Source organism: Canis lupus, chromosome 21, assembly GCF_048164855.1.
Source record: "Canis lupus baileyi chromosome 21, mCanLup2.hap1, whole genome shotgun sequence".
In the NCBI taxonomy this organism is placed as follows: Eukaryota; Metazoa; Chordata; class Mammalia; order Carnivora; family Canidae; genus Canis; species Canis lupus.
Genome location: NC_132858.1, coordinates 49,312,559 through 49,337,507, shown reverse-complemented (window position 1 = coordinate 49,337,507; position 24,949 = coordinate 49,312,559). Strand labels below are relative to the sequence as shown.

The window sequence follows — 24,949 nt, the reverse complement described above, 5'->3', positions numbered from 1 at the left end:
TGTTAGGGAACAGGAAGGCATGAGGCCAGGGAGACAGATGGGGGAGTGGCCGGTTGGTGGAGCAGTCAGTATGCACACAACATCTATCGATGAAGCTTGCTGTCTTATGTGGGTGTGGTTCATGGCACCCAAGAACAATTATAACAGCTCAAAGACTGCTGCTTACAAATCACCATAATAAATACTGTAATAATAATGAAAAATTTGAAATATTATGAGAATTGCCAAAATGTGACCCAGAGACATGAAGAGAGTGAATGTTGTTGGAAAAAAAATGGCTCCTCACACGGTTGCTACAAAGTTTCAATTTGTAGAAAACACATCTGCAAAGCACAGTAAACCAAAGTGCAGCAAAATGAGGTATGCTTGTATTATAAATTAGCATAGCATGGCATGCAGAAAAATATTCTTCGGCAAAGGAATGCTTTTATCATTAGCATTTAATGTAAGGAAATGCTTACTCTATTTAGTCTCTCTTTCTTTCTGGAGTGTTTGGAGTTAGATTCACTTGTGACCTATAGTCCAGCTCTGTCCAAATAGCAATTCAGAGTGTAGAAAAGTGGGGTGAAGTGCTACTCCCTTAGCCACCTGTTCTAATCTCATACCCCTTTTGGAAAAAGCAATGGACAGGAGGAACTATCAAAGTAGCAGCCTTCCGAAATTGCTAGCAAAGATGGTTCCCAAATACCAGCTCACCAGGAGAAGAGCGGCGTGGTGTTTGCCCAATTGGCCAGGTCAGGGGGAGACACAGCAGACATACATTAGCGAGCCTCACTCCATCATTTTTATTAATAACCCTGAGATTATCCCACAAACCCTTCCAAGTTTGGTTTCCACCCTATTCAAGGCCCCTTTGTTTATGAATGGCTTTCCTGATGAGGCCAGAATCAGTAACAAAGACAGTAGCGAGGGAGACATGTGGAGCTGAAATGTTTGTAAAGGACTTTCCACCATTTGTATGAATCCTAGCCATATCCTTAATTAGTTGTAAGTGTAACCGAGATCTTTTTCTTCTGTCAACCATATTGTCTGTCTATTCGTCATGGCGCCCAAGAAAGATGCGGAAACACTCCAAGTATGTATATCTGCAGAAGACCTTCTCTCCCTTATAAAGGTTCTTAACAAATACAATTATAGCCTTTGTGAGTATTTATACACTTCAGTATAAATTAGCATTGTTTTACTCTAACATAATAGCTTTCCTTTTAGGAGATGCGACTTTGTTTTCTCATAAACTTTTCTCATTTTTTAGACCTCGCACTCCCACAACATGCCTGGTTTAAATATTCAGTTGGAAAGTAGCAATGTTTAACCCTTAGGAAACATCTCAGGTCACATCTCAGTACTTGCAGTCCCAGATGTAAAAAGCCAAGGCAGTTAGACAACTGGTTGGTGTAGTTCCCTAGGGACTGTGGGTTTCCTTCATTGAAGGGTGCAGCAGCCTAATTAACATGCTGAAAATACCTTCTCAACTTAAATTGTGCTTGAGACATTTGCAGAAGATGACTTTCAGCTGCCCACAGGGGAGCCAAAGGAGCTCGGGCCTTGTTTTAAAAAAAATCTTGACATGATTGCTAAGTTTCAAAAAAAGCTTCCCATTTTATCACATTCTTTGAATCCTTCTTTAGAGATAGATTGAAAAAATATGGATATTTTATTTTATTTTATTTTATTTATTTATTTTTTTGTCTCCTAGCCGCCTGGAAGTTGGAATAAAAGCCAAAAACCTTTGCAACTGAAAGAGTTAAAACAGTCTGCATGGTGGAAAATCCCACTGCTTCTCCCTGCCAAATGGGAGGAAAAATCAAAGCAATAAAAATGAAGAGAAAAGGGGAACATTCATGTTAGTAAATCAATCAGTTTCTGTACAATAATCCTCTTAAATCCATCCCCCAAGGTGGGGAGAGCCCTCTTATCAGGGTCTTCAGTGAAATCTATACCAAGACCTGTCAATTCTCTCATGGTTGACAGTCCATATTTAGTCCCATTTATCTGGATTTCAGGATCATCCTATGGAAATGATCCACTAGTACAATTATAGGAGTACTTAGTAATTTTATCCCCTTACTCATTAATATTAATTAGAGCTTGGAGGGGAAAGAGGACAAGGAACAGCTTCTCATATCCAAGCTAATTAACTTTGTCTAGCTTGTATGAAAGTGAGAAAGTGCTTTATTAAAAATGATAAGATAAGCACACAAGGGACTTTTATTTTCTGCTTAGGCTAAACTGTGATAACATTTGGCTCTTCGTGAGCATCCTAGAATTGCCGGCAAGAATAAAAGGATTGTTACTGGAAAGTAAAGGCTCCGGCATGGTTTCCAAGGCACCCACTCAGCTGGTGGTAATGTAGATTTGACGTTTTCATGCTATTTTGGAAAATGAAGGGTGGTTTCCAAGTCCCATATTTAGGACGTGATAGCATTACAAATGATGGAAAAGTAAGGTAACAGAAGTACTTGTTACTTCTTTTTCAGTATTACAGATTTATATGTTATCTAATCCATATTGACACAGTGAGTTGAAACCCTTTTTAATGTATGCCTAAAACATATTTGGTTTCCAGTTAGGATTAGGAACACTTTTTTAAACCAAATATTTCAGTAGATATATTTCCTATTCCCTATGAATAAAACACTGTAAGAAATATGTAAGGTTGGTAGCATTAAAAACTGTGTATTCCACACATTTTTTTTTACTGTAATATTCATTGATTCATGTGTTCTTTTGGAAAATTTGATTGAAGAAACTGTTGAGCTCTAAAGCTTTAGAAATAAATACAAAATGTTAAAAAATAAACTATCCTAATTTTTCCTCATGTTTATACTTTGTGTTTGCCCATGGCCTTTGGGAAGCAGACATGAAACAAATTCAATATGAGGATTTTATTGGGTTAATAAAATAGAAAATGGAGAAGCTAGGAGCTGGGAAAAGCCAGGGAGCTATCAGACTACACTGCAAGCCTTCCCCCGAATGAAGGGGATATGAAGGAAGGCTGAGTGGGACATGTGGCATGTTCCAGATCCCCAGGCAGCCTGTAAGGAAGGTGCAGCAAGACTGTCAGGGGGTCTTTGAGAAACAGTCATCTCTCAGGAGACCCATGTCTCCTCAAACGGGCCTGCCTTCGCACCCCTGCTATGCTCAGTTCCTGGCTTCCTGGCTGGGAACAGTCCATGAGAAGCATGGTTTTGTCTCAAATATGGTGATGAATTTTATTTTTTTTTCTTTTTTTTTTAAAGATTTTATTTATTTATTCATGATAGTCACAGAGAGAGAGAGAGAGAGAGAGAGAGAGAGAGAGGCAGAGACACAGGCAGAGGGAGAAGCAGGCTCCATGCACCGGGAGCCCGACGTGGGATCCGATCCCGGGTCTCCAGGATCGCGCCCTGGGCCAAAGGCAGGCGCCAAACCGCTGCGCCACCCAGGGATCCCTGGTGATGAATTTTAGAACAAGTAGTTGGGCTCTTGGTCAGTTATGCTTCTTGTACTTAGAAGCCGTGAGATGCAGTCTCATGGCTGCCATAGGATCTCTTCACGTCTTTTTTTTTTTAAAGATCTTATTTATTTATTCATGAAAGACAGAGAGAGAGAGAGAGAGAGAGAGAGAGAGAGAGAGAGGCAGAGACAGGGGCAGAGGGAGAAGCAGGCATCCCACAGGGAGCCTGATGTGGGACTCGATCCCCGGACCCCTGGATCATGACCTGAGCCAATGGCAGATACTCAACTGCCAAGCCACCCAGATGCCCCTCTTCACATCTTTTTTAAAACATTACCTATTTGAATTCATCTTCCTGACATTTTTTACTGACGGTAAAAATTGTAATCTTATTTATGTCCAAATCATAAAATGTTGATTTTTTTTTTGGTAGAATTAGATTTTGGAAACTTTACTGTGAAATTCCTAAAATATCTAATTCTTCAGTCCAAAACCTAAACATATTTGTGGTTTATATATTCAGTGCTTGATTCCAACCTGAAGGCAATGCAATGCATTTGCAAAAAAAGAGCAAAGCTTTAAAATCTTTCATAACAGAATGGCATGCAAAATATAGACTATAGAGGAAAGAGTCGGTGATATCCTAATGTGACTTTTATTTCTTCTGAGCATCTTAAATTGGTATCTTTGAGTTGATGTCAAACTTGGTGTCTTTCTATTGTTGAAATCAAGGTCATTGTGTATTCAAAGCATTGTCAAGCCTTACTGATATCTTTCACTTTGGGATATCAGTTTAATTTGAGGTCATCGAGTCTTATTGACCTTTTCCCAGTTTAGAACTTGAATTTTTGTTTTTGCTCTTTGCTTGCAATAATTCTCTATTTTCAAATGGCCTTAGTGGTGTAAGTATTTGTCTATATTTTTAGCGTTTTACAAAAGAAGTTTTGAAGTTTTGTGTCATGGTGGAAAGACCATGGTTTTTAAGGTCAAACAGACTGTATTTGGGTCTCACCTCTGCCACTTATTCATTGCATGACTTTAGACAAGCTGAAGAACCTTTCTGAACTTGCTTCCTTCTCTGTAATTTAGGGTCAAAACCTCCCACTTTGTAGGCTGTTGTGGGAAAGAAATAAGGCAGCTACACCAGCTGAACCCGAGGATCTCCATCTGCACTATGACACTAATTCACATTTTGCCTTCCCACTTAGGGTCACTGGAGACGCACAGGCCCTATGGTGATCACCCAAATCATCCAGGTGCTGAGCACAGCCCCTCCGCAGCTGGTTGCAGAACACCTGTGCAACCTGTGACAATCTGTGCCCTCCCATTGTCTGTGCCCCTGCAATCCCTCCTTCAGCTCATGTGTCAAATGCTACTCCATCCCTTCCTGCCCAACACCGTTCCATGATTGTAACAGTGAGGGAGTGTTGTCTAAAAAGGTCCGGGATTACAGGAAGCAACATCCTCGAGGTCTTATTTGCCTGGACCTGGACCAGTCAATGGTCTGCAGTCCTGGGTGCCTGCAATCATGTGTGTACATATGGCATGGCCCCTCTTGCCTGGTTTCTCACTCATCTCCTAGAAGCACTCCCTTGCCAAGGCTCTCATCTCCATCTTCTCCTGCTCTTTTTTTAAATTAAGTTTTTGATTATAATTCCAGAGTAGTTAACATATAGTGTTATATTAGTTTACATGTACAATATAGTGATTCAACAATTCCATACATTACTCAGTGCTCATCATAATAAGTGTACTCTTAATCCCCATCCCCTATTTCCCCCAGCCCCCCAACAACCTCCTTTCTGGGAACCATCAGTTTGTTTTCTGTAGTTAAGAATCTGTTTCTTTGTTTGTCTCTCTCTGTCTCTCTGTCTCCCTCTCTCTTTTTTCCCTTTGCTCATTTGTTTTATTTCTTAAATTCCATATGTGAGTGAAATCATATGGCATTTGTCTTGCTCTGACTGATTTATTTCTCTTAGCATAATATTCTCAAGCTCCATCCATGTCATTGCAAATGACAAGATTTCATTCTCTTTTTTTTCTTTCCAAATTTTTATTTAAATTCTAGTTAGTTAACATATAGTACAATACTGGTTTCAGGAGTAGAATTTAGTGATTCATCATTTACATACAACACCCAGTGCTCATCATCCACTTAATCCCCATCACCCATTTAGCCCACACTTCCACCCACTTTCCTCCAGCAACCCTTAGTTTGTTCTCTATCATTAGGAGTCTCTTATGGTTTGCTTCTCTCTCCCTTTCTTTTTTTCCCCTTCCCATCTGTTTTGTTTCCTAAATTTCACATATGCGTGAAATCATATGGTGTTTGTCTTTCTCTGACTGACTTATTTCACTTAGCATAATACACCCTAGTTCCATCCACATCCTTGCAAATAGTAGTTCATTCCTTTTGATGGCTGAATAATATTCCTCTGTGTATGTGCGTGTGTGTGTGTGTGTGTGTGTGTGTGTGTGTGTATACTACATCTTTATCCATTTGTCAGTCAATGGACACTTGGGCTCTTTCCATAGTTTGGCTCTTGTTCATAATCCCCCTATAAACATCAGGGTGCATGTATCCCTTCTGTAATTTTTGTATATCTTGGGTAAAAAAATAGTAGTGTAATTGTTAGTGGTAGGGTAGTTAGGGTAGTTATATTTTTAACTTTTTGAGAAATCATACTGTTTTCCAGAGTGACTGCACCGGTTTGAATTCCCATGGACAGCATAAGAGTTTTCCCCTTTCTTCACATTCTTGCCAACACTTGTTGTTTCCTGTGTTGTTAATTTTAGCCATTATGACAGGTGGGAGGTGATACCTCACTGTCGTTTTGATTTCCATTTCCTTGATGAGTGATGTTAGCCATGCGTATATCTTCTTTGGAAAAATGTCTACTCATGTCTTCTGTCCATTTCTTAACTGGATGATATGTTTTTCAGGGTGTTGAATTTGGGAAGTTCTTTATAAATTTTAGATACTAACCCTTTATCAGATATGTCATTTGCAAATATCTTCTCCCATTCTGTAGGTCAGTTGCCTTTTAGTTTTGTTGATTGTTTCTTTCCTGTGCAGAAGCTTTTTATCTTGATGAAATCCCAATACTTTAGTTTTGCCTTTGTTTCCCTGGCCTCCGGCAATATGTCTAGAAAGAAGTTGCTTCAGCCAAGGTCTAAGAGGTTGCTGCTTGTGTTCTCCTCTAGGATTTTGATGGCTTCCTGTCTCACATTTATGCTTTTATTCATGTTGAATTTATTTGGGGGTATGGTGTAAGAAAGTGGTCCAGGCTCATTCTTCTGCATATCACTGTCCAGTTTTCCCAATACTATTTGTTGAAGAGACTATCTTATTTCCATTGGGTCTTCTTTCCTTCTTTATTGACCATACAGTTGTGGATACATTCTGGGGTTCTCTATTCTGTTCCATTGATCTATGTGTCTAATTTTGTGCCAGTTCCATACTGTCTTGATGATCACAGCTTTGTAACAAAACTTGAAGTCTGGAATTGTGATGCTTCCAGCTTTGCTTTTTTTTTTTTTTTTTTTTTTTTAAGGTTACTTTGGCTATTCAGGATCTTTTGTGGTTCTATTCAAATTTTAGGATTGTCTGTTCTATCTCTGTGAAAGGATTTCATTATTTTTTTATGGCTGAATACATCTCTCCTGCTCTTAGATACTGTTTACCCCACTCTTCCCACTGCATTTACTAATTTCCCACTTTGCCACACCTGGATTACATACCCCTCCAGGCAAGGGGTCCTAACAGTGCTAGGCATATGCATTGTGGGCCTCCTTAATACCGTTCATTTGGTTTCCTGCCTCTCAGAAGCAGCTGTCTAGCTGGCCTGACCTTGGAGCTTCTTAAGCACACCCTGGGAGATTCTGCTATAAGCTGTTTGGTCTTTGAGAGATGGTTGTGTTGGACATTCCTGACAGATGTGGAAAGACAGAACTTTTGCTGAAGTTTTTAAAAAGGCCTTTTTGTTGCACATGCAGAGGGGCAGATTTGTTTGTGTGCTTAATTCTTAGTACATTTGCATTTTTGTTCATGAAGTCATAAAAGGAAATACATATTGAGCAAGGAGATGCTTTCAGTTACTCAGATTTCCTGGCCTGTGGTGGAAGGGAATCTGCATTGTAGGGCATTTGTTATACATCTGCTGTTTATTTGGTTCCTTTAGTTAGTTGTATCTAAAAGAACGCAGTCTCAGTTGCAGTGAGGGGTATGGTGAGTTGAGAGACTCTGAAAGGGCTGGGGGAGGTGGGAAATCCCCATGCCTAGGATAGACCTGCACAGCCCAAAAGCTGTCACTGATGGAGGGAGTCAGGACTAGGGTGAGGTATATAAGCACTTATCTTCTGTGTGAAATTTGTAAATGATATTCTAATGCAACATTTTGAAAACCAGAATGTATGTAGAAAAATCCATCACGAATGAGATATCAAAATTTTAAATGAAGAGTGGGTCAGTAACAGTGTCGAGCCAAGCCAGACTGGAGCTGGTAGCCAAAGGAAAAATCAATAATGCTAATTCTGACTTTATTAAAATTTTTAATATTTTATTTATCATGGATTTTTTGCATTCATTTGATTTTTCAAGAGACTGCATTAAAATATTACTTTTCTTCACCATTGAGTCTTTTAGCAATCTTAAACTTTGAGCTTAAGGCAAGTCCTCACCCACTCACCCTAGTTCCAAACTTGCTGAGAGCCACTGGATTTAAAGAGTATTCCTTTGGTTTTCTTTAATCTTTCAATATGCTTCCTTTCATATTCTCCCTACTGGTAGAAGGTAGTTATAACCCAAGGGCCACAAAAGTGTCATATATCAGAAGCTGTATTGACAGTATTTAATATTAATCTGCATGTGATTTATTTTTGCCTTTGTAACTCAATCTGCTTCTCTACCAGAAATCCTTCAGGGGAAATTTGAACAGTACTAGAGTAAATTAGTAATAAAAAAATAAATGATTATTAAAAATAGATTTTCAAACACTATAAACCCTCAGGCTATTTTAAAATAATAGCTTTATTTCTCACTCCAACACGTTTTCTAAGTAAAGTGATATTCCTCTTATTTATGAGATTATTGCATGACCGTGTATCTGAGGCATATTTCAACCTTTCACCAACTGGGAGTCATCATCAGTAGGGAGCCAATGTGTGTAGAGCAGCTGGTAGGGTGAATGTGCTTTATGCTGTGCCTCACACTCACATCATAAGGTAGCATGACATGGAAGGAAGTACAATTTTGATCAAAAGACATTGATTCCTCATTTGCCACTTATTACCAGGGTAAGCTTCCACTCTTCTTAGTCTTGATTAACTCCATTCTTTCTATAGAAATAACAATAGATTCTTCCCAGGGTTGTTGGAAAGAACAAATTGAATCACAGAGGGAAATGCTTTGAAAACTGCCAAAGGGCTCTACAAATAAAATGAGTTGTTTCCTTGATCAATGTGCAACCATAAGGCTGATGAGGCTCTGCAGGGAGCTGAGGCTGACTTCCCCTCTAGAAGTCCAGAGAATTATCTAGTTGCATTTTTAGTGGTAGTCTGTTATTCTAAAACACACTAACTATATAAAAAGATGGTGAAAGGAAATCCTTAGAGGTCTTCACTGAAAAGTTCTTCCTTATAAAATGCAAGGTAATTATAAAGAGTAGCTTGCAACAAAGCTTCCCGGGACAGGTATGTGGACCTCAAACGCACCTAGCTAATTGTGCAAGATTTTCATTGATGTGGCAGGGTCAAAATAATGAACAAGAGGTGGAAAATGCTCCACAGAGAAGATAATTGTTTCTTTAGGATATGAAATAGTTGCACCAATTCCTGGAACTAAAGAGCCAATGCATCTTAACTAATTGGACTAGGAATTGGTCATCTCTGCTTTAAAAGTGTCCTAACTATTAGAAACTGGAATAGTCCCTTAATACATCTGACTGGAAAACCAAAGAGATAAAATTATCCTGTATGGTTTACATCTGTCAGATAAACAGATGCCATTTTTGAAGAGTAATTTAAAAAGGCCTCAATTGAGAGAATGCCAGTTTTATTGATTTCACTGCCCTTGTATGGTCAGTGAGCAGGTGATACACAAAAGTCTTTAGTTAAGCCGATAGCAATGGCTGGTGACAAAGGAAAAAATATTCATTTTTTGCTGACTACACCACAGGATGTGCTATGTTTGAACATGAAGTTAGAGATGGATCAGCTCCTATCTGACAAGGCTCTTGATTGGCATTAGTTTCATCTCTGGAAAATCACAGTGCTCCAGAGGAAAATACCACTGCCGTGAAGGAGAAAGTAGTCAGGTGCTTACTTACGCTATGCACTCATCCCAGATCACAAGAATGTAATCTCCTGCAGTGGAGGGTTTATTTGGTCTTACATAGTGGTCAGGTCTCCTAAAATATTTGCCAAATGTAAACTAAAATATCTTAGTGGGTGAGGCTATTTTTAAATGTCAGTGCTTATAAGGTAGCATTTTAAAAACTTGAGTATTATATAGAACCCATTATAGGAAAGTAACTGACACTTGCTATTGATTTAAATTATTTTTATTATACTGTTACTTAAAATACAGCAGACATTGTGATGCACTGAGTAGAATCATCGTGTGCGCATGCTGGGTTGCCTGGGCAATGAGCAAGAAGGGACCAGGAGATTCATCTTCTTCCTCTCTGTCAGCAGTTCCCTTCCTCTGCCAGCAGGGCCTGGGCTGCCCTTTGCAGACTATTCCCAAGACAGCTGCCACCTGCATCCCCAGTGCAGCTCTGCCAACCGCCGTTGACAAGACTTCATTCACAGACCTGCCCAGTAAAGAGGGGCACCCACATGGGGAAGAGTCCCTCCGTGGGACAAACTCCACTGTTTGTCTATCAAATTACACTAGCCTTGGCTTTCCTGTCTATGGGGTGATGGGAAAAGGACACTTTGTGACTTCCCTTATGTTAATCTGGCTTCGCTAGTTTTTTCTTTCCTCAACCCTATCCCTTATCTTTTTCCTTATGGGATTTGTCCCAAACTCTGACGTTTTTATGACAAACATGAAACTAGATGAAAATACCCTAGGAGTTTGGCTCTTCTATAACCAGGAAACTAAGTTTTTAAAATTAAGTACACATGTAAAAAAATCATACTAACAACTCTAATGTAATATAATAATTGATTATTGTTTAGGTGAAACCTATTCATCCAAATTTAGTTTAATAAATGAAAAGAGTAGCCTTTGTTTCAGTTATACGTTAGTCTATTTCTGTATTGTAACTTGAGAGATACTAATTTTAGAGAATATCTATTTGGAGAAGTTCAATGGGCAAAGTGTTATTCATAACTTCAAGGCTTTTTCAGTAAATAGACCTCCTATTTAACCAAAACTCTGCCAGCAAGCAATTGTTGAGTGCATATTTTGAAGAGATGTCACATGGTAATTTGTAAAGCTGACTAGTTCATCTTAAAATAAGGTCAGCATTGTGATGTTATTGAATCTATAATAAGTGAGTGCTTAATCTATTTATTTATGGCATTGCAAAAAGAAAAAAAAAACTTCATTGTAATTCCAGTAGTTGCGGCTAATGAATCGTTCATTGGTACAGAGCAAGATAGGCTAGATTGTATGCCATGTACGTGCCTGAAATGGGAACACAAGGCCAAATGCTGACTTGGTGTGGGCTCTTTGAGTTTTATGAAATCTGTACTATGAGCTATGTGAAACCCCCATCTTCCACCACTGTTCTCTAAAGCATGAAAAAACACAAAACTTATGTGTGTTTTGGCCTATGTTCCACTCATTCATCCATTCATTCATCTACTCACTCATTCATCCACCAAAAGCACTAACCATATATCATGTGACAGGCACTGTCCTAGGCAATGGTGCACATCACTGTGTACAAACAGACAAGATCCTGGTCTTCACGAAGTTTGTACTCTAGCAGGGGTAGACAGAAAACAAGAGATATATTACTGAGTAAGCTTTAGAGTGTGTTGGAAAATGATAAATGGACTTTACAAAGAAAGGTAGAACAGGACTTGAGGAGTGCCAGAGCTAAGATGGGGCAGGGGACAGCGGGGTGGGCTGAGCCATACTGAAAATGTGAGAATGGAGAAAACTCTTGTGGGACATGAGGGGGCGGACCAGGGCAGATATCAGGCCAAGAGACATCCCAGCAGAAGGAAGGCCAGGGCAAATCCTCCAGGTGGGAAGGTACCTGGTGTGTGTAGGAAACAACATGAAATCTGTGTGATTGTGTCAGGGTAGGAGAGGATGGTGGAGAAATGAGGACAAGGCTGGGTAAACTCTGAGAAACCACAGCGGCCACTTCGGCTTTTACTCTGAATGGAAAGGGGAACCCTTGCAGCTTTTTTGAGCAGAGGCATCACATGATCTGACTTACAGTTTAGAAGGGTCACTCTGGAAGAACGGAGGTGTCTTCAAGATAAAGAAGCTATAGGTAGAGCAGGTGTGGGGGTAAAGAGTGGTAAGGAAGGACATCAGTCCTGACTTTCTTAACTTGGGGACATCTGGTAGGCATCCAAGTGGAGGAGAAGCTGGCTACAAGAGTCTGGAGTTTGGGAAAGAGGTCTGTGCTGGACAGAAAAATTTAGGAGTCAGTGAGAAGATTGAGGGCATTAAAGCCAAGGGACTGAATGAATGAGATGCAGGGAGTAGATGAAGCTAGAGAAAAAAAGGAAGATGAATGTCACAACTGGGGGCCCTCATGACTTGGAGGTTGTATTCCCTGAGACATGCAGGAGGTCTCAGGATAAAGTCATCATATGGTCCAGACTACCTTATAGTTAGATTGTTCTAAATAATCATTAAAGTGAAAACATAATTTATATGTTATGCCAGAGAACTCAGAGCCCTATGATATATCATCTGTGGATCCTCATTTGAGAAATCTTGCCCCATGGAACTCAAAGGCAAGATATTTCTTCAAACTGAGATGGATTAGTGTGATTCTATAATCATGCTCATGACTGACTTGCTCCAGAGAAGTGATTTACACATTTATGCCCATGTTCTACTTTATATCAGAAAAGATACTAAAAATATCTACACCATAGAAAATGCAGCAAATCTAGAAATGGGAGTTTAAAAATTAAAGAATTGTCATATTTTCCTGCCACAACACAGTGGGATATATCCCACATGCCTTGGGGACTCTTAGCCTAGAGCAGTGTTGTTCATAGAGGTTCATGTCTTCTGGGCTTCAGTCTTCAGATATGGAGGATGTTAGAACGCTTCTCCAATACTGAGCCTCCTGGAACTCACTTGCTTTCTCTCATCCCAATTAGCACTTCCTTTCATGCAGCTTACAAAAGATTTACCCCTAGAATCTGCTCTGATACAGTGACTCAAGGTCTGAAAAATCTCTAGGGCTTCTTTTAAAGGTTGAAGGAGAAGCTGATCTCAAGTGCCTTTTACCTCCTGTTATGGAAACTCTGCTAATAATGTAGGGAAATGCAAAAAAGAAGCAGAGAACCAACACATACAGTGAAGAAAGGGTGTGACAGAGAATCAGCCTTGCCTGAGAAACCATTAACACTGTCCCAGGCCTTGCCCACTGGCACCCATGAGAGGTGCAATCAGAGTGTCCTCTCCCCCAGCTGGTACATGTGGGACATGTGTGGACCAGTCATCCCGAATAGAACTTCCAGCACATTCTTCTGTAGAATATCCTGAAACAAGTTCTCATTCATGGACTGACAAGGTTCAGTGAATTATAGATTCAATGAACTTCTGGAGCCTGCCTGAATGTATTTTTTCTTAAACGAGAAAGCTCATTTCGCATTATGACAAACTTAGAATACAATAAATTATAACAAAAGATTTATTCATTTCTTCTAATTTGTTATAATTTATAATCTGTGGAATTATTTATCAATATTTTTCCTGTATTACCTTTATATGTTAGTAGTTTGTACCTAAAATACTTTGTAAGTAGTATTCACTGAAAGTGCAATTATACTGTATATAGTGATTTATATTCTTTGCACATGTATTTTTCCAATTTATCGATTTCTTTATTTAGAAAACTATTGTCTTCAAATGCTAAATATTTTTCAAAGGGTGTTGTACTAGTCCAGCAATTCAAGGTACATTTCGTGGAAAAAGAACAGAGAAGCAGAAGATCACATTGATTTCAGCTTTGCTTTCTAAAAGAGACCAATTACAGCACTAAAAATGCCCATTCATGGCTATATTACACAGAATTTGGATGTTATAAATAGCCAAAATAGTTTTTCTGTGATTACATGGAGGAGGATTTTCCTATTTTACATTCCAAGATTATAATTTGAAATCTGGGATTTAATGTCAGCAAATGAAAGTACAATGCACTATTTCTTTTCTTGGAATTATTTCTAAACTTTAACATCAACAAGAACCACAGTGATGTTTTCAAGAGACAGGTCATGATTTAAATATGGCAGAAGTATGTTTATATCAACTAATTTATATATTTTTCTCCTGACAAAAAACAGTACATGCCCACTGTAGAAAAATTTTAAAATTCAGGTAAATGATAATGCTGCATGTTGCAAAATAGAGAATGCAGGTTTTCCCAATTAACGTGGACTATTTATATAAATTACTCAGATCACAATCTTTGAGTGCAGTAGATATACAAATAAAATTAATCCGGAATTAAAAGTAGATATTCCTAAATAAGTATTGAGTAAAAAAAAAAAAGTTAAAATCAAACCACAGACTATTAGATAAGACATTACATTAGACAAAATAATGAGACCGGGTTAAGGTTCTACTTAAAAGAAAATCCTTGGCTTTATTTTTCTTTCTCTCTCTCTCTTTTTTAAAGTAACTGCACATGCACAGTTATTTTATGCACAACAAAGGAGTGGGGAAGGGAAACAGAGAAAACTACTGTAGTAGTGAGGATGTGGTGGATTCAAATTGTGGTTTTCTGATTGAGACTGTCTTCTTGGTTTAGAGGAACAGAGTTCTGGAATACAGTATCAGGTTTCCTTTTTAGTAGACACCTCTGTCTGTTGCTGGGATGCATCACCTTACCTTCATCCTCCATTTCCAGCTCCGTAGGTGTGTCTGTTTCATTGATTGGGTGCCCATCAAATGGGAAATTGCCTCATGGACAAACTCTGGGGTTCCCAGTAGGCTTTCATCAGTTTACTAAGTGATGTCCGCCTCTTAATCTTACTCTGCACCCCAGAACCATCCTGCCCCGCCACCTGCACATTAACATGATCCTTGTTCTCAGTCTTGACTCCATCCTTGGACTTTTCATTTGCCATAGTGAGTGCTAGAGTTATCTCCTGGCTTCTTCAGAAAAGGGGTACCAGGTCCACACCCAGTGAGTAGACAAGCAGCCCCAGGAGCTGCAGGAGGGAGTTGCAGCTGGGGTGGACAGCGAAAATCCTTGGCTTTAAATATGATTATTAAAAATAAATAAATAAATAAATAAATAAATAAATAAGATTATTTAGGCCTCTGGGTGGCTCAGTGGTTGAGCAGTTGCTTTTGGCTCAGGGTGTGATCCTGGGGTGCCAGGATCAAGTTCTGCATTGGGCTCCTCACAGGGAGCCTGCTTCTCCCTCTGCCTGTGTTTCTGCCTCTCTCCCTCTGTGTCTCTCATAAATAAATAAATAAATAAATAAATAAATAAATAAATAAATAAAATCTTTAAAAAATATATATAATTATTCAACAAGAAATAATTCAATAAAATAATCTAGAAAACAAGAAATAATTCAATAAAATAATCTAGAAAACACAAATAAATGATAGTATAAAGGAAAATAGTTAAACATTAATAGCTTCTTTTAAAAAAAACCCAAATAATATAATTGTTTCATTTAAGAGCAGCTAATCCCTCATCGTTTTAGTTTTGTTCACTGGAGGAGCATTCCCAAGAGAATTGGCTTCATATGTTTTAGTGCTGTTTTCATTGGTCCCTTCATTAATCATGGCAATTACATCTTTGTTTTAGATTCCGCTTTTGATTTGTGAAATGGGTCCCCTTGTTCAAGTGATTCCTTTTTCTTCATTCTAGTTGGTCCAGTATTAATATCGTCACTTCTGCTTCCTACTTGTGCTCATCTGGTGTGTCTTTGTCCATCTCTGTAAAAAATACGTTTCACTTCAATTTATTTTACCTGGTTTTTTGAAGGCACCATTTAGCTAGATTTTGTTTTCCCAGCCCAATTTGAAAACTGTTCTCTTCCAAAGATGGAATTTGATTCGTTTGCACTTAGTGCGATTGTGTTTCATGGTTGTCTCTTGTATTGTTCTTTACTTTTTTTGTGTTTCGTGGTATTTATTTCATTTTTTGAATTATTATATGTTTCTACTGATTTGGAAAACATAGTCTATTGGAGAGCTTCTTTCACTAAGAATAGGGAAACATTAATTGACCTGTCAATACCATCAATAAAGCCTTAGTGCTTCATATAATGTGAAGAATTTGGCCTGCTTTTTTCTTTTTTCTCTGCCTCTCAGATTATGTGAGAATTTTCTCAGATTTTAAAACCATTTTGAGATGATAGTCACATGTAACCATCTAAACAGTAATTATTCACTGAGGGCCTTATTTTATTTTCTTGTTATCACTATTGTTCATCTCCTTTACCTCCTTGAGTATTTTTAATATGACATGGGTGTTTTCCTCTCTGATTACTCACATATCTCAGAGTATGGTTATCATTTCCTAGTGTTGTGATGATAAATTGTCACAGTTGGGAATCCCTGGCCACACTCTTTTCCCTGAAAACTCTGGATCTTGCTCCACTGTCTTGGCATAATTCCAGTGTAGGGAAGATGAACCAAGGTCTGCAGTTAACTTAGTTTTACTGCTTTTTTCCTTTATCTTTGTTTTATCAGAATAAATTTAGGTGTGAGTCTCTTTTTGTTTTCAAGGTAAAAAGCAAAGCAAACCCTGATATTCTGAGAACTTCAATCTGAAGTCTCAAGAATTTCTTCTACTATTTCTTTAGTTGTGTGTGTGTGTGTGTGTTTTCCATTTGCTCTGTTGAGTCACTGTGAATTTTCTTATTCTATAACCTCAATTGCACTGTCTTCTTCACTGGCATTTTAGTTTCTATCTAAATCTCTTCTCCCAGCACATTTGGATGGTTGTAAGGTTGAGAAGGAGGCAAGGAGAAATGCCTGTGGCTTTAGCTGTCTTGCAAACTAGCATCACTCCCAGGGCAGGGGTGGCCTCTTAGCCCAGGGCTGCTGGGATGGTGCTCTGAGGAGTCTGGATTTCCAGCACCTGCATCCCCAGCACTCTCAGGCTGTCCCTGGATTTCCCATATCCAGGGCACCTGCACATCTGTGTCATAAATCTCCCCCCTTGGTAAGTGAGATTAAGCTGATGGCATTAGCCTGCTCTACACAGAACTCTCAATCACCATCTTGGGTGATCTCTCTTTCCTTCTTCCCCAGAGATGCATTCCAAGAAAGAGTATATTCTGGCTGCGTTTGCAGAGTTCTGACCCACAGTGGGGCTCCCAGGGCTTCTCCTGCCTTCTTATCACTTCTCTGGAAATGTCGTCTGCCATTCTACCTCTCACGTTTCTTCTGGAAATCTCTGGTCAAAACTTTTTCACTTTGAAGCATTTGTTATGCTTTTTTTCCTTCCCTCTTCCCACCAAATATCCCAGTCAAATATTTGTAACTTTTTGACCAGGAATTCTTACTTCAGATGATACCAAAATTGGCAGGGATCTTGTTGTTGATTTTAGGCTTCTTTGTTTGTTTGTTTTAACCTTTTATCCAGGAAGTCCATAGATGGTCTTTGTATATGCCCCCCGCCCCCCGAACGCTCTAAATAGCTTAAAAAAATGGTACTCTCATTCATGACCTGTATTCAGAAATAATCCAAAATAAAGTGAATGGGTTTCTACTTATTTCCACTGGAAATCAGATCCCACTTTCCCTAGATGTAGGAGTCCTTTAGTCCTGTGGCTCTTTTCTTTCCAACACCTCTGGGGTTGCACTGTGAGAAGCAAAATGTCAAAAAACAGTCACTGTTTATTAATTCCTATGGAGATTGGGCTAGTGCCCAATCACCATCTTTCAACCTCTCATATTAATCAATCTCATATCCTACTTTTGACTCTGCCTCACTATCCTCTATATCTCAGCCATCTTCTTTTTTCTTTTTTTAAAATGAATTTATTTTTTATTGGTGTTCAATTTGCCAACATACAGAATAACACCCAGTGCTCATCCCACCAAGTGCCCCCCTCAGTGCCTGTCACCTAGTCACCCCCACCCCCTGCCCGCCTCCCCTTCCACCACCCCTAGTTTGTTTCCCAGAGTTAGGAGTCCTTCATGTTCTGTCTCCTTTTCTGATATTTCCCACTTATGTTTTCTCCTTTCAGCCATCTTCTTTTAGGAAGGATTTGACACATCGGCCCCCAAATTCACTTTGAGGAGTGCCTTTCTTCTGCCCACCAACCAAGCCAAAGAGGGCTAAAGGTCCTTCTACTATTTACAGATTATTTCTCTGAGACATCTTAATTGAGTCCATTCCTCTTGCTGCCTGTTATTCTATCCCTGAGTCCACCAAGAGATAAGAATTCACCTGGGGTGGCCAAATTTTACAATAGAATCTAGAAATCTCACAGCTCCTGTCCTTTTATTGGTAGTACAGTGTGCAGCTGCATCCTACCTCCTAGATGTGCAAAACTGATGTCTAGTTTGTATTAACTATTTACTTTGGAACAGCAAATGTCAGCATGGGAGGCTGGCTAGACAGTAACCAGGGCCTGGGATACTTACTCCCGTTTTCTTATCCACTGACCTCAATTATTTAAGAGGATTGTGACTTTTTTTCCTCTCGTCTTGAAAATGCTCTTCTATCTTCCTCTCTTTACCAGGAAACCAGTTTGGCACAAAACCCTGACATCAGATAACTAAGGATTTGCAATAATGGAATGAATTTTTACTGACCTTCTGTATTCTCCAGTGACTCCCACTTTTGTGCTGATTGTCCACAATGCTAAACTGTGGATTTGCAGTTCTTCTTGAAAGTGTTTCTAGAAAAACCCAGGTATCAACAAATGCAGCTAAATGAATCCAATGTGATGGCCAGTAGCCATGTAGTAAGCCTGGTTCTTTAACTCTAGAGGCTGAATCCTCTTAGGAAAAAGAATAATAGTAAAATTTCCTCTTTCCAGGGGGTTACATTTAGCTGCCTCTGTTTCGTTTTCATGCGGGATTTCCCAGCACTAGGCATAGTACTTTTTCCTCTTACCACTTTCCATAGCTTAAGGTAGTCTAATTAAAGCAATGGATCATTCATGCTGCTTTTCAGAAAGCTTATAGTGAACAAGGTGCAGCCATTTCAAAAATGAGTTTTTATGCACTGCATTCTAATTATACACAAGTACTGCACAATTATACTGAGATACTCATGGACATTTATTTCTTTTCCTCTTCAAAGAAAGAGCAAACATTTAGTGACCCATAGCATGATTTGGGAGAGAAACATTTTATGTAAATTTAAAATATTCTCTAATAACATGGGCCATTCTTGTTCATGTCAATTTTCTTAATTTTCTGCAATGAGCGTGTACCGTTTTTGTTGAGACAAGAGATACAAAAATTAATCGGCATAATCCTTGCGGCCATCTTTAAGACATGAATCTGCTGATTGAAAGCAGAACTAGACTTTTTTGCTTATTGATAGAAAAGACTCTATATATTTCAGTAAGAGAAATAGTTCATTATAGCTTTGAACCTTGAAGCATGGAGACAACCTGGAGTGCTAAGGAAAGAAATCTGAATTCTGAGATCCATACTACAACGGGGACTGTAAATCTTGGAAAAAGATTCTGATCATGTAACCCAATTATTAATACAAGACATGCTTTTAGATAAGCTTTTTCACTGAATTCATTCAATGAGATAGCTTGTTTTTGAAAAAAACTAATTAATTTTCACAGTAAAAATACTGCAAAAAAGTAGCTACATATTTGTATCATTAAAATAGTTATTTGAATTGATATAGCTAACATTTTGGGACTTCCAGTGGGAACTTTGATTCGAAGTATCCCTCAGCTGGGACATGAGGGAGAAGATATCAATCAAGATGACAGAACGAGAAATCATATGCCAGAGCCACAGTTAGCATGTTGTGGGTGCAGGCCAAGTCCAGGCAGCCTGTGCTGCACAGACCTCTTTCATTACTCTCTGTTTCTGGGTGGAAATCCTGGGAAATCCTCTGGGCTCTCAGAGCTAGTTTTTCCTTTGGTAGAATGAGGAGCAGAAATGGATCAGATATGTTCTAATGCTCTTTTGTTTTTAAGTCTTTGATTCTTTTGCTGTGGCACTCACAGCAACTTCCAAATGGCCGGTATTCCACAAAGATCCAAAATCTGTTTTTCTTTTTTTTTCTTTTTTTTTCTTTTTTTTTAAATTTATTTTTTATTGGTGTTCAATTTACTAACATACAGAATAACCCCCAGTGCCCGTCACCCATTCACTCCCACCCCCCGCCCTCCTCCCCTTCTACCACCCCTAGTTCGTCTGTTTTTCAAGACCAAAGTCTCCAGGGTTCTCAGACCTTGACTGGGGCCCCATCCACACACACATCACACAGACACACACACACACACACACACACACACACACAAACATGTTGTCTTCAGCATCCTCTGCATGCTTTGAGTTCTGATCATATTCATTGGGTAGCTTAAATGCTCTGACATGACTGACAAGAGATAAGAGAGAGGAACAGAGAAATGGGGGAAAGGAGTTCTAAAAGGGGATAAGAAGCCCAGACAAAGGTTTATCTTCCTCCTCACCCTTTTCCCAGTGCCCCTGCAACACCACATAGTGACCTATCCTCCAGAGAGCTGATATCATCACAGAATTTGGATGTCTCCTTATTTTGTCCTATGATAATCAAATAAATGCCATAAATACTAAGATCCTACAATATGCCAGACAAACAAAGGGTAAAAATCTGAAGCTGCAAAGATGAGTCCTCAGACTTTGTCCTCAAGGTCTTAATCAGGTGGGGAAAGAGAAACACACCAGATTAACCAGAAATACAGTCTTGATGGTGCCAAGGTCAAATTGAGAAAGATCTGCAGGTAGCCCATAAGCTGAGAGAGGAAGGCCAGTGGGTCTCTGCCAGGCTTACCAGGTAGAGGTGAGTAGAAAGGCAGAGAGACACATCTGAGTGTGGAATGTTCCAGGGAGGACAGGCCGATCCCTGTGCCTGGTTGTAGTGCTTATGGGGAGGGACAAGAGAGATGAGCCTAAGAAGACAGACAGAGCTCGAAATAAAGGGCTTTGGATGTTGAGCTAAGAAATCCAGAATTCATGCTAGACAGCAGTGATTCTCAACCCTGTCAGACCCAGTGACCCTTTTTATAACAAATTCTGTGTAATGCCTCCTAAATAGTGCAGACTGAAATGAAATTCATGTTACTGTAACCTATCTACATGCATAATGAAAAGTTACCTAAAAAATGAAAGTCACTCTACTGCCCTAGCTGTGACATGAAGGAGAACATAAAAGGGAAATACATTTTCAATATATTAATGCCTGAACTTCACGAAAATAGAAGACATAATGAAGTGGCTGGATGTTTGTACCTATACGTGGAATCATCAAGGACATGGTGGCTATAAATATATGTGATACAGGGGCGGGTTCTAGTGACTCAAAGACCTCATTGTCATCACTGCTGGGATCTTCTGAAATGTCAAGCAACCCTTGGAGAAGTGCTGAACACAAAGTACAATATTCTCTTGATTTCCCTAGTATTTTATTTTCACTTTGGGAAAATCAGAGTATATGAAAACCATGCAAAAATGTTTTGAGTGTCTTTGTAAATTGGAATTGGTCCAAAGTTGATGTAATTGTAAATGGCTTTTTTCAATTATAGGAATGTTTGGCAAGACATTCAAAAGTCACACTGCTGGTGGGACTGTTACTTGTTAGAAAGGACAGTACTGTGTGTGTGTCTGGAGGACCTAGACATGTATCTTTGGGGCCGAAGTAAAGGGACTTGTGAGTGGCTGTGAAGGTGAGGCTCACAGCCAGGGGCATTACAGCTGCAACAGCCAGTAGGAGAGTCTCTGAGAAACTCACAAGTGCCCTAGAGAAAGAGTCATTTAATACTATTACCCTGGCCCAGGAAACCAACAACAGACTATATTGGTTATATTGCAGTCAGCCAGGTAAAAGCTCTCCTGCACTTGACCTCTTAACCCTAGACCTGCTTCAACACTAGGAGGAGCCTAGTGAGTTTGGGGAGGAGTTGCAGAAAAGCTGAAGTTTTAGAAAAATTTTTTATCCCCTTGGGAAAAAAATACAGTGTTAGACTGCTTCATCATACCACATAGAAAGATAATTCCAACAGGAAATAAAATCTAAAAATAAAAAATAAAATTGTAAAAGAACCAGTAGAAAATATTATTAAATATTTTTAGAATCTAGGCTTAGATAAAATCTTCTTAATATTTAGATGTCACAAAAATGGACCGAGTTGGCTACATGAAGCTTTAAAATTTTTCTATGTTGTGAGATACCAAAACCAAAGACAAATAACTACATAGTAGGAACTAATCACAAAATATATCACAAATTAAAATACCTTGAAAATGTGATGACTGTTTCTGAACAGCATTGATAAGAAACAGGAAAGTAATTCCTTACAAAAATCTAAAGAAAATGAATAGTCAATTTTCCAAAGAAAAAATATAAACAGAAAACTTGACAGAGGTAGCACTACAAATTAGCAGAGAAAAAAAAGCTCTCTTTATTTACTGCTATTAGATCAATTGTTTAAGTGCATGGACAGAATGAAACTAGATTGCTAACACATATGAAAATAAAATCTAATTTCCACGTGAATAATTCCTTACATGAAGAAAAGAAAATGTTAAAACACTTAGAAGAAAATATTTTTATTTAAATTTAGTTAATTAACATATTGTGTATTATTAGTTTCAGAGGTAGAGGTCAGTGATTCATCAGTCCTCTATAACACCCAGAACTCATTACTTCACATGCCCTCTTTCATATCCATCACTCAGGCACCCCATCCCCCCCAACCTCCCCTCCAGCAACCCTTAGTTTGTTTCCTATGATTAAGAGTCTTTTGTGGTTTCTCTTTCTTTCTGATTTCACTTTGTTCTATTTTCCTTCCTTTTCCCTATGCCCCTCTGCTGTGTTTCTTAAAGTCTACATATGAATGAAATTATATGATACTGTCTTTCCCTGACTGACTTACTTCACTAAGCATAATACCCCCTAGTTCCATACATGTCACTGCAAATGGCAATATTTCATTTTTGATGGCTAGGTAATATTTCATTATATATATTCCATAAGTATATATTCCATTATATATAATATATCATATATCACACACACACACAGGAAAGTAATTCCTTACAAAAATCTAAAGAAAATGAATAGTCAATTTTCCAAAGAAAAAATATAAACATATCACAGTTTCTTTATTCATTCATCTGTCAATAGATATCCAGGCTCTTCTCATAGTTTGGCTATTGTGGATATTGCTTCTATAAGCATTAGGGTGCAGGTGCCCCTTCAGATCTCTCCATTTGTATTTTTGGGTAAAATACCTAGTAGTGCAATTGCTGGATCATAGAGTAGCTCAATTTTCAACTTTTTGAGGAACCTCCGTGCTGTTTTCCAGAGTGGCTGTAACCAGCTTGCATCCCTATCAACAGTGGCATCCTCACCAGCATCTATCATTTCCTGACTTGTTAATTTTAGCCATTCTGATTGGTGTGAGGTGGTATCTCATGGTGGTTTTCATTTGGATTTCCCTGATGGCCAGTGATGTGCAGCATTTTTTCATGTGTCTGTTGGCCATCTGTGTGTCTTTGGAGAAATGTCTGTTCATAACTTCTGCCCATTTCTTGATTGAATTATTTGTCCTTTGGGTATTAGCCCTTTATTTGATAAGACTTCTGCAAATATCTTCTTCCATTATGTCAGTTATCTTTTGGTTTATGTGTACTGTTTCCTTTGCTTTGCAAAAGCTTTTTATCTTGATGAAGTCCTAATAGTCCATTTTTGCCTTTGTCTCCTTTGGAGATGTGTCTAGCAAGAAGTTGTTGCTGCTGAGGTCACAGGGGTTGCTGCCTGCATCCTCCACTAGGATTTTGGTGGATTCCTGTCTCACATTTAGATCTTTCATCCATTTTGAGTCTATTTTTGTGTATGGTATGAGGAAATGGTCCAATTTCATTCTTATGCATGTGGCTGTCCAATTTTCCTTGTCAAAGATTACTTGACCATAGAGTTGAGGGCTCATTTCTTGGTCCGTTATTCTGTTCCATTGATCTAGGTGCCTGTTTTTGTGCCAGTACCACACTGTCTTGATGATCACAAATTTGTAATATAGCTTAAAGTCCAGGTTTGTGGTGCCATGCGCTTTGGATGTCTTTTTCAACATTCCCTTGGCTATTTGGGGTCTTTTCTGATTCCATAAAAATTTTAGGATTATTTATTCCAGCTCTGTGAAAAAAGTTGATGGTATTTTGATAAGGATTGCATTAAATGTGGAGATTGCTGCTGGTAGCATAGACATTTTAACAATATTTGTTCTTCCAATCCATGAGCATGGAATAATTTTCCATTTCTTGTGTTCTATAGTTTTCTGAGTGTTTCATAAGTGTTCTATAGTTTTCTGAGTACAGATCCTTTGCCTCTTTGGTTAGGTTTATTCCTAGTTATCTTATGGTTTTGGGCACAATTGTAAACGGGATCAACTCCTTAATTTCTCTTTCTCCTGTTTCATTGTTAGTGTACAGAGATGCAACAGATTTCTATGCATTGATTTTATATCCTGCCACTTTCCTGAATTCCTGTACCAATTCTAGCAATTTTGGGTTTTCCATGTAGGGTATCTGGTCATCTGTGAAGAGGGAGAGTTTGACTTCTTCATCGCCAGTTTGGATGCCTTTTATTTCTTTTTGTTGTCTGATTGCTGAGGCTAGGACTTCTAGTACGATGTTAGACAAGGGTGAGAGTGAACATCTCTGTCATATTCCTGACCTTAAGTGAAAAGCTCTCAGTTTTTCCCCGTTGAGAATGATATTCACTGTGGGCTTTTCAAATACAGCTTTTATGATATTTAGGTATGTTCCCTCTATCCCTACACTGTGGAGAATTGTAATCAAGAAAGGATGCTCTACTTTGTCAAATGCTTTTTCTGAATCTATTGAGAGAATCATGTGGTTCTTGTCCTTTCTTTTATTAATGTGGTGTATCATGCTTGATTTGTGGATGTTGAACCACACTTGCAGCCCAGGAATAAATCCTACTTGGCAGTGGTGAATAATCCTTTTAATGTACTGTTGCATCCCATTTGGCAAGTATCCTGGTGAGTATTTTGGCACTCATGTTCATCAGGGATATTGGTCTGTAATTCTCCTTTTTGTTGGGGTCTTTTCTGGGGACCAAGGTAATGCTGGCCCCAGAAAGATTTTGAAGTTTTCCTTCCATTTCTATTTTTTTTGAAACAGCTTCAGAA

The 24,949-nt window shown here is 38.7% G+C and overlaps 1 long non-coding RNA gene across 6 annotated transcripts in view; it reads right to left on the bottom strand.

The window, feature by feature from the left end:
• Nucleotides 1-24,949, bottom strand: part of LOC140613170 (uncharacterized) — a 90,830-nt gene that overhangs the window by 27,762 nt on the left and 38,119 nt on the right. Inside the window, exons 5-6 of one of the 6 annotated variants that reach the window (XR_012014335.1) lie at nt 11,280-11,369; nt 10,033-10,248 (exon numbers count right to left, since the gene is read on the bottom strand). The exons of 3 other annotated variants lie outside the window; for them this stretch is intronic. This is a non-coding gene — a long non-coding RNA (uncharacterized lncRNA). Of the gene's footprint in view, nt 1-10,032; nt 10,249-11,279; nt 11,370-17,267; nt 17,416-18,374; nt 18,461-24,949 lie in introns of those variants that run through there. 2 more of the 6 variants (XR_012014337.1, XR_012014340.1) reach the window with 2 other exon arrangements.